Source organism: Excalfactoria chinensis, chromosome Z, assembly GCF_039878825.1.
Source record: "Excalfactoria chinensis isolate bCotChi1 chromosome Z, bCotChi1.hap2, whole genome shotgun sequence".
Lineage (NCBI taxonomy): Eukaryota > Metazoa > Chordata > Aves > Galliformes > Phasianidae > Excalfactoria > Excalfactoria chinensis.
In genome coordinates this window covers 73,893,635-73,903,178 of record NC_092857.1, presented here as the reverse complement: position 1 = coordinate 73,903,178, position 9,544 = coordinate 73,893,635, and the positions used below count along the sequence as shown (strand labels likewise).

Sequence of the window (9,544 nt, the reverse complement as noted above, 5' to 3'; positions counted from 1 at the left end):
TACATCTGGTAAGCACACAGCTACCATGCTTGTTTACTCATTGCAGAGTAATGACTTCCTTTGTCCCACAAGCCAGGTTACAGTACTTCAATCCTGCTGATACTCACAATACAGGCTGAGTGCAGAAATAGGCTTTATTAGTGTTTTAGTCCATCAGATGGTAAAGCAATGAGACTTAAAATACCTTAAAGTAAATAAAATGGCTTGCAGTTAAGAATTAATCTGAATGGCCACTTTTCATATCAGCTTGATGTATAAAATATTCTCAAGCACAAGGTCAAGTAAATAAACAGACAAAAAAAACCACAACCAAGCCTCTTCTTGTATTAATGTTATCCCCCTACCACATTCCAAATAGCTAGCAATTGCAGTCAGCATTCCTGAAATCCTAGCCCAACTTCTGTATGCTTTTCACCAGAGAAATAAGAAGTAAGAGTAAGGGCTTGTAAAAACAAAATGATTTCAATAATATTGATCTGAAGTAATAAGAAAGAATTGCTCCAAGGTAAAATGTGATTCCTTGGCCAAGAACGCTTCTGGTTCACATTTCTGTTATAATGCTTCATTATGTTTCCTCTAGCTGAAACATTACATACACAGTAGGAAGGAAGAGACCTTGGGACTCAGACAATTTGCCTACATTTAGCTCTATTAATACCATTAAACAGGAGAAACACTGACACTGTGGCTAGGAGCTGGAGATGAACTAACTGGTGCTTTATCTTCTGTTGCCATGGACTACATGATGAACTCTGCAGTGACCTAAATTTATTACAGAATAGTGCTCATTGCAGCTGTACCAAGCACTCTGTTGCAATTACAGCACATTAGGTGGAGGAGTGAATCTCAAGGGGAAATGTCTAGTCTTTTAATCAAGAAGTGGAAAAGTCAGAGTGGACAAAAATTACACTGCTGTATATATCTGCAGTCACTCTGTACATGTACATGTAGCAGCAGTCTTAATTCCACGCAGAGAAAATTCTTATTTTATGCAGAGGTCAAGATCATACAGTTCACTCACTTAATCTTTTCTGTGTTTCAGTCCATTTTTTTTTTTTTTTTTCTCCTATATTAAATTCACAACCCACCTGAACTTTGTTGGGAGCACTAGAGAGTTAAAATAATCAGTCTCCAGATTTCACCTTTACACTGACCTGTTTCAAATTAGGATAATCCTTTTTCTTTATTTTGTTGGTGTAGCTCACAAATGTGAAGATCTAGGGACAGCACACTGTGAACTTGAAGGCTTGAGGACAGGCACACGGATCCTGCAAACAGCTTTTGATATTTAATGGGATCTACAAACTCACCTTTATAAGTATTCTGAAATCAGATACATCATCTTTTTTCAACAGATAACAGGAAAGATTTAATAAATAGAGTGATTCAGAATGTTACTAATGAGATCTCAAGAAATAAAAATGTCTAGTTTCTGTAGCAATGGCTCCGGTGAATCTGGAGTTTATACGCACTGGACCTGAGGTTTAAGAATGTTTATCTGCATTGCAAAAACAGAGCTGTTCCTTCTTATATTCAAATGAACAGAAGGATTCCTGATGTTTTCAGGAAAGGATACATGAAGTGGTGACTCACATAGCTCAACAATAAACACCTGCCTCAGACACCAAGATCAGGAACATCACTCACTCTGAGATACCCGCAGTGTCACCCCCAAAAAGCTAAACAGCCTGGATTTAGCGTTGAATAATATTTGCTCTTTTCTAAACAAGGTACTACTTAGGAGCAATTCTGATCCTAACCTGGTATGTAATGTTAAATGCTTATAAGATGACTGGAACCAGAACTTCCTGGTCCTAACAAAGAAAAGGGAAATCAAAATCATGATCACCTCCCATGTCAACATGAAATGATCTTGACAATTCTAAGGCAAATTAGTTTTTCTGGTCAGGTAGTAGAGTGCAAAAATGAGCACAACTCAATCGAGCAAGGACTGGAAGAGCTACAAAATCAAAGAAATTGTCCTTGATTTTCTTCCTCTTCCCTTTCAGATGTTCGTGTCAGTATATTAAGTGCCAAACAGCCCAGATGCAGACTTAAATGATTTATTTTCCACTACTTGTGTTCTTTTCTGCATTTATTGAGATTTCATCTGTGACACTGAATTCAGAACAACCACGCTGCACAGCACCGTGTGACTCCAACATCAGAAAACACTGTTTTCTGAAGCAGCTCAGCTCCACCAACACTGCAATTATAATGTACATTTGTAAGCACAGCACTTTTAATAAACAGTCAGTTGTGTTAGTAAAACAGAAATTAACAGTGAGGCACTGTATATATGCTCATGTGTACTCGCCTATCATGGCCGTTTAGTGCCTTATAATAATATTTCACTGAAAACGTTCTATAGTACATTTTCTTAAATATATGGCCCACTAGACTTCCTCTAACAGGTAAGAACAGCCTTGTCAGATGCATTACAGTGAAACACTGACAGTAAAGGCTTATCCTCCTACTGCACGTTTCTTCCCATTCTGCATTTCAAGTACAAAACAGACTATCAAGGAATATTAAAAAAAAATGTGCATAAAAAACTCAGAAGTAATCATCCCTATATCTACAGCCCTGCTAATACAAAAAATAGTAAGTCTTTACCAGAGAACAAACAACACGGTTTGAGACTCGCCATGTCTGAACTTTGGGCATTTTCACACTGCCTTAGTGTAAATGCTGTCAACCTTGGGTATTTTTAAAATGCAGCTGGCATACTGCACAAAGCTTCCATTTCCCCGGCACGTAATTCCCATCTGTGTAGAATCAGAAGTGTGGAGAACTTGAGGAAATCAGCCAGATGTAAGACTGCAGGACTGCTGTCAGAAGGTCAGAGACCTGGAGAAGTGGAATAGCCTTAGATACAAAATGATTCCTGAAGTGTGGGTAGAGTTTCGGAGCAAGGAACCTGGGTAGTCTGAAAAAGGAGCATAAAATAAAATAGTAGTTGTAACCAACAAGCAGAGAGAGAGATGAAAGTAAATAAAACAGTGAAAAGGAATGATTACTGGAAAAAATGAGAGCTACAAATCAAGTTTCCTCAAAATAGAAATTAAGAATATGAAATGACTCTTCAGGAAGAGACTGACAACTGCAGCTGCCTCTACAAATAACATTAGGAAATCAGGGGTCAAAGGCAAACAGTAATAGCATCAGCACTGCCATAACACTTGGCATCTCTGGGTAATTTCTCTTCTTTAGGGTGAGTCAAAATTTTATTTCCATTCTCACTGCATTTCTATGCAGTAGAATCATACAACTGCGCCTCAGAAATGGCTGCAACAAGCCTTAAGGCAGGAAGAAAATGTACTACACTAATTCAGCCAAGTGCAAATCTCTCCTGAAATGCTTAACAACCTGTGCTAAATTACAGCGTTTGTACAAGGAACTCTACTAACAGAAGCCATAACAATAAAAGGGAAAGGCTGAGTTAGACGTCCCTTTCTTGTTATGTACAATGTTTTAACCCTGAAACACAGCCAAAATCTTGAAGAAAAAAAAAATATATAAAAATTACTGAAATATTTAAAACTTCTTTTGAAAAATTATTTCCTGGCTGTGCAATAGGTACACGTACACACGCAGCAACAGTGATGGGCATGTATTCTTTCTGTTTTTCCTGGTACAATTTACTGATCCATATTTATCCTCCTTTATACCAAGGAGAAAACTTCAGAGATTTCAGAGGAGCTGAGCTAGCCAGTTTAAGTACATTCCACATCTCAAAATTATAATAATGATGACTACACTCTAGCTGCTTGATGGGAACCTTTTGGCAGTGCTGTTATTCCCCTGCTGTTATTATTTGATGTTCTTTCATGATTATTTGTAAAAGGACAAAGCACTATAAAAGAGTTAGATATAAGCAGGCAGCTACATCAGCCTACACCAAATAAAAAAAGTCTAAGGAAAGGGAATATAAAAGCTTACACTAAACATTTTCCCCCCTGTCTTTATTGTGGCATGTAAATTAACCATCTGGGATGACATAGAGGCTAATGTATAGAAAATAATTGGATATTTGGCAATCCTTTTCAAGTACTTCTAAATGTGTTGGAGTCACTTTGAGGATGCAATGATATTTCTGAGCTATATTGTAAGGAAACTGCTGCTGCATATCAGTAATGCTAACAAGGATCAGATTCACTTCATGGGCTTTTTCTCTCCAGCTTCCCATTTAGAATCAGTCACATCAGTCGGGTGTAAGAAAGTTACATAACCTCAATCAGGTGAATGAAGTAAATGCTGTCATTTTCCTTCTTTCTTGCAGTTATACAGGGGGGTCTTGGAAACTGAAAATAGAATCAGTAGTTTTGGGAAGGAATTGGGAAACTGCAAAGTGGCACTTCAGTTAGAAGTTAGGAGGTTTCAAATCATCCATACTCAATTATTAAATGAGTGAGTTTAATAATCTGTGTCTCTGACAGACATGAGAGCACAGTATTATTACAACCCAAACCAGTAGTATTTGGGAATAAGCACTACGCCGCTTTAAAAGCTACATCTATCTAGCCAACAAAGTCTAGTTAAGGGATGCTGATGGATGTTGAGCTCAGACAGCACAGCACCAACAATATCTGTGCCTCTGAGCTCACCTGCATCTGGAGGAGAAAGTCAGAGCAAGCTGCCTTCTAAAGTGGTCCACAGGACAACTTATTTGCACAGAAGTTCTCCAGAGCTGTTTGGTAGGGCAGTGTTTCCCATGGGTTAAAAAGATGTCTGGAAGAGGGGGAATGGTTTTAAACTGAGACAGGGGATGTTCAGGATAGATATTAGGAGGAAGTTTTTCATGCAGAGGATGGTGACACACTGGAACAGGTTGTGCAATAAGGTTGTGGATGCCCCATCCCTGGAGGCATTCAAGGACAGGCTGGATGTGTCTATGGGCAGCCTGGTCTGGTGGCTGGCAACCCTGAACATAGCAGGGGGTTGGAACTGGATGAGCACTGTGGGCCTTTTCAGTTCAGGCCATTGTATGATTCTATGACTGAGAGCCTTGTTTTAATAGTGTCAAACAGAACCTATCAGGACACAGCAGCACTCCCAGGCACCATTCAGAGTACTTGTATATCACAATATAGAGGGTGGCTTTAGACCTGACATCAGTGTTTGTGGGCAGATACTTAAAGGATGGATCACTGTGGATAACTATCTTATCAGGGACTTATCACTTACTTTCCGAGGTCTCCCATCAGATCTGACACCATAGAACACAAGGCATTCCCTTTCCAGCAGTTAGCAGAATTTGACGCTTCAGAGGTGATGCCTTTATACATACTAAAATATACAAAATGAAAAAGACATAACAGAATAATGATTTATAAAATAATTAAAGGGTTTCTACAAGGCTGCAGGACTAGGAATTAGGCCAAAGTTCCAAATGAAGTTGAATCCCTATCTAGAATCTTATCCACTAGGCATTTTCTTGCGATTTACTTCTCTGTGGGAGTGTTGAAGAGGTAAATCCTGGAAGAAATCTCACATCTGCACAGAAAACACTGCTAGAGATAATCTCATGAAACTACTCTGCTTGTGGCAAGACCAGACCCTACAAAATTTGACAGTGCCTCTTTCCCTTTGACATTTTTAAACTTTGCAGATAATTCTCAGATTAAAAGAGAACAGATTTTCTTTGCTACACAGTTTTTCACATTAACCAGCCAGTGCTCTGTTTCTTACCTATAACTATTACAGACTCAATTCCTTTAGAAAAAAAAAATTGTTCTGGTTTCCAATGCTGCATTCCTGTAACTGGATTAAAATGAATTGGAAGGGCAAAATCTTGCCTTCAGAGGTTTGTTGTAGCTCCCAGCTATCATCAGTCTATCTCAAAACAAACTTGCTTTTTCCTTTTTTTTTTTTTTAAAAAAAAAACATTCCCTAGTAGTTTTGGGAACACAGTCTGAACAGTAAAGTTCTGTTGACTACATTTTTTTCCCCCTTGACACTGTATATTGAAGGCCGTCCTGGCATTCTTTGCCACGTGAGCATGTTGAGGCCTCTGCATGCATGCATTCATAATGACAGATAGTGAACTGAACAATACCACAGTTTTTTTTGTTTGTTTGTTTTTCTGAACACCTCTTCAGAAGACATGGAATAACATTTTTTTAAGCATACAGGTAGAATGCACCAATAAATTGCGCTCATGCTTCTGCACTTCCATTGTACGTCCATTAAACTAATGTATAACTCAAAAGGATATAAACGTTCAAGGAAAAGGTATATTTGGTTCAGACTGGAAGACACTAGACTGACTGGGAATTTTAATGTCTCCTGATGGCACAAACACATTTAGTCATTTACTGTTACTCTGAGAAATAGATCCAGCATATGAATACTATTCCACGATTTGTTCAATGCACCTTTTTCTTTCAGGGTCAATGAAGAAAATAGCACAGGTACATGCTACCCTCCAAACAGGAAGATTCTCTGTGAATGTATTTCAAATAACCCTTCTCTGCAACTCACAGACTTGATTATCTTCTTCTTCCTTTGATAGCGTCATCTTAATAGTGCTGAAAATAGCCACCACCTATAGTTCCCTTCTCATAGTTTAGCTACAGTATAAAATTCACAGATAAAATCAAGGATGATCTTTCGTTCTACATGATATGCACTGAACACTGAGTTTTGAAGTCTGTTGTTCCCTCCTGTACTAGATAGGTCAACAACTTCCAAATGTGATTAGCAAGAATTGGACAGCAGGAGCGAGGGCAAAGACAAAATTTCCTTATTGCTTTCTTATCACACCCTCATGCAGGGCGAGGATTAGTTGCTGCAGGTAGAGATTAAAGACCGAGGGATATTCCCCCAGCTCACAGTACTTAGAGTTCCTGCTTCCATTTGATCATCTTGAAAGAAGAAATTCCCAGTAAAGTCCTGCAAATATGGTTCTAACTGGATGAAGTATAATTGCCTATGGAAGAGGAACAGCCTTCTGATCATGTTTCCTCTTTTTCTGATGAAAGATACCATCTCCTATCATAAGGGGCACCACACTGTGACAGCAGTGGTACTGCTGTTCTGAAACATGAATACTTGTCCACTGTGACTCAGATTGATGAACCTACTACATAGCTCGATCTTCTGCAAAAGCAAAGATGATCTAAGTAGCTGCTGGCAGTAGGTAAATAAAATACATACAGCTTACCTCCTAATTTATGGAGAGGAATCCCAATTACATTTCTTTATCAAACATCAAACTGGATGTTATTTAGCCGTAAATTACATTTATCTAATCATCTTTTTTCTCCTCCCCAAAGTAATATATTTTATAACACGGTGGTAACAAGGCAAATAATAGCAAAACTATCACTTTCCATGATGTACCAAATGCACTACATACAAACAAAACGTGTTAACTGTGCTGAATCTACATATTGTTTATTATCATTCAGATTCACAGTCTGTGTTCTCACTATTCATCTGCCCAAGGCTCCTTATTCTCCAATCCCATTTCTCAAATATTTAGTGAGAAGTAAAACTGATTAATCTAGAAGCAAGCAGCCGGAGACACCATTATGTAAATTCCTCTGTACGATGACACTGAGGTAGTTACTGATGGCTTAATATAGTGGAGACAGATCAATAAATTCAAACACAGGTAACAGGTGCAAAACCAATACAAAAAAAGAGCTCACCTCCCCTGTGTGTAGACCAGCTACACAGTACTCCACCAGGTAACATTCTGAAACAGTGGGAGCATAGAGTGAACAGCGTCCTCTTCATCTCAATGGAGAATTACAGTGAAAAAACACAGAGAAATAGGTGACAGTGCAGGGTGCTTTAGTGTTCTTGAAGCCCGAGTGGCTGGTGCACTCTAAGCCTGTGTTTGTTAATGATATGTGGCTCTCCTTCACACTGTGCTACTCATTGGTAAGTCCACTCCTCTTTGTTAATGAGAAAGAGCAAAGGTAGAAGATGTACTTTAATTTTCAGTTTGCCTAGTTGTTACTTTCCGAAGGGAGGTGGACAAGAACAAGATGCTCAGGGTAGGAAAGACACAACATAACAGCAACAAATCTTAGTGTTACGGTTCATGCACATAGCTTGTTCTATATAGGTATATGTCCACTTAAGCCAAGCTGCTAATTGCTCTGATATTCCTTGATTTGCAAAGCAGAACTAATTTTGATCAGTTACTGACAAATTTCCTACTCAGATTTCCCCATGTTATGTTGTTTTTGTTTTGTTTTTCCTGCTACACTGCTGCATCACACACAGAAGGTCCTGAAAACAGCAACTGAGAACATCTGGGTGTTTTCAGCATATAATTGATTTCTGTATGTTGAAACACTAAATGCCTAATGGCTGTTTACCCGGTACCTTACTGTGAGAAATACTAGTACCATATTTCTTTTTTCTAGTCACAGAAGGCTAAGAAGTCACGCTCAGAAGCTGATCCTCCATTCTCTGTGACAAATGTGACTGCTCTTTTTGTTCATAGGAGGATGTTCCAGAAATAACTGTCATCCCTGTAAATAAATATTGGAGCAATAAAAATCAGAGAACGAAGTTTGCATGCAATGAAAAGTCTGCATGAAGGGCATAAGTGAAGGAGGTACGTTAAAAAAAACAACAACTGCCTCTTTGCATAATCTTGAGAAGGAAAACCCTGAGAGCATGGGAAAAATAAAATCTTTAAATTATATAAAATGACCTTGCCAGAAACTTATAAAAACGTTGAGCTTCTTCAGTAGAATGTATCCCTTTGACACAACAACAATTTGAATGAACTTTGCTTTCAAGAGAAAAGTCATTATTTTCTTTCAGATCACATCAAAGCTATGTTTTCCTATCTTCATCCTAGATGAATAAATATATGCATCTATAAATGCATACAGCTTACACTTTGGCTTCTAAGCCAGTGTTCTTTAGTTAAGAAAAAAAGAAGTAATGGAAGTCTGGAACTTAAAGGAAAATAATTTGGTCTTTATGTGAGTTACAACAGATTGATTTGCTACATCTTAGGAGGGATGCCTTTCTAGGTTGGTTTCAGTTCACAGATTCTTGGGGAACCAGTATTAAGTTCTCCAAGCTGCCAAGTACTACTGGTAGTATGTGGGACATGTTCAGCATGCTTATTTAGCTTTTAGTGACTGTAGTAATTGGATGGATCAGTACAACGGGAAGGGCATTGCAATGAATGTGTGATGGAGGAAGGGCCAGCACAATAGAGAGATGTAGGAAAGGAAGAGGATTGCTCACCTGTATCAGAAAATTCAAGGTTCACAGGAAAAAGCTTCACCAAGAAGAGATCTCTGGAGAAACATCCTTCCCCACTTGCAGTCGGCCCTTAAATGAGGTCTAAGAGAGGTGCAGCCAGGCTCCACCCCTCCCAGTCACACAGCTGAATTGCCTTCACCTGTGCTCCCAGGGCTGACCGAGTCCTTTCCCCAGCTGCCCAATCAGTGGTTCAGGCTGTGACTCAACAGTTCCCATACAGCAACGTTCCAGTGTAACATGCATTTCAGTGGACCTTTCTTTAGACTTTTATACTCTAAGGCTGTTTTTACTTGTAAACTAAGTT

The 9,544-nt window shown here is 38.8% G+C and overlaps 1 long non-coding RNA gene across 2 annotated transcripts; it reads right to left on the bottom strand.

The window, feature by feature from the left end:
* Positions 1-2,162: 2,162 nt before the first annotated feature.
* Positions 2,163-9,271, bottom strand: LOC140264501 (uncharacterized). 2 transcript variants are annotated; one of them, XR_011906056.1, is made up of 5 exons: positions 9,223-9,271; positions 8,364-8,489; positions 7,656-7,743; positions 5,188-5,289; positions 2,163-2,929 (listed from the first exon to the last, which is right to left on the bottom strand). It is a non-coding gene; the product is annotated as an uncharacterized lncRNA (long non-coding RNA). The 2 variants fall into 2 exon arrangements; XR_011906055.1 differs by having other exon boundaries at positions 7,656-7,702.
* Positions 9,272-9,544: the final 273 nt, after the last annotated feature.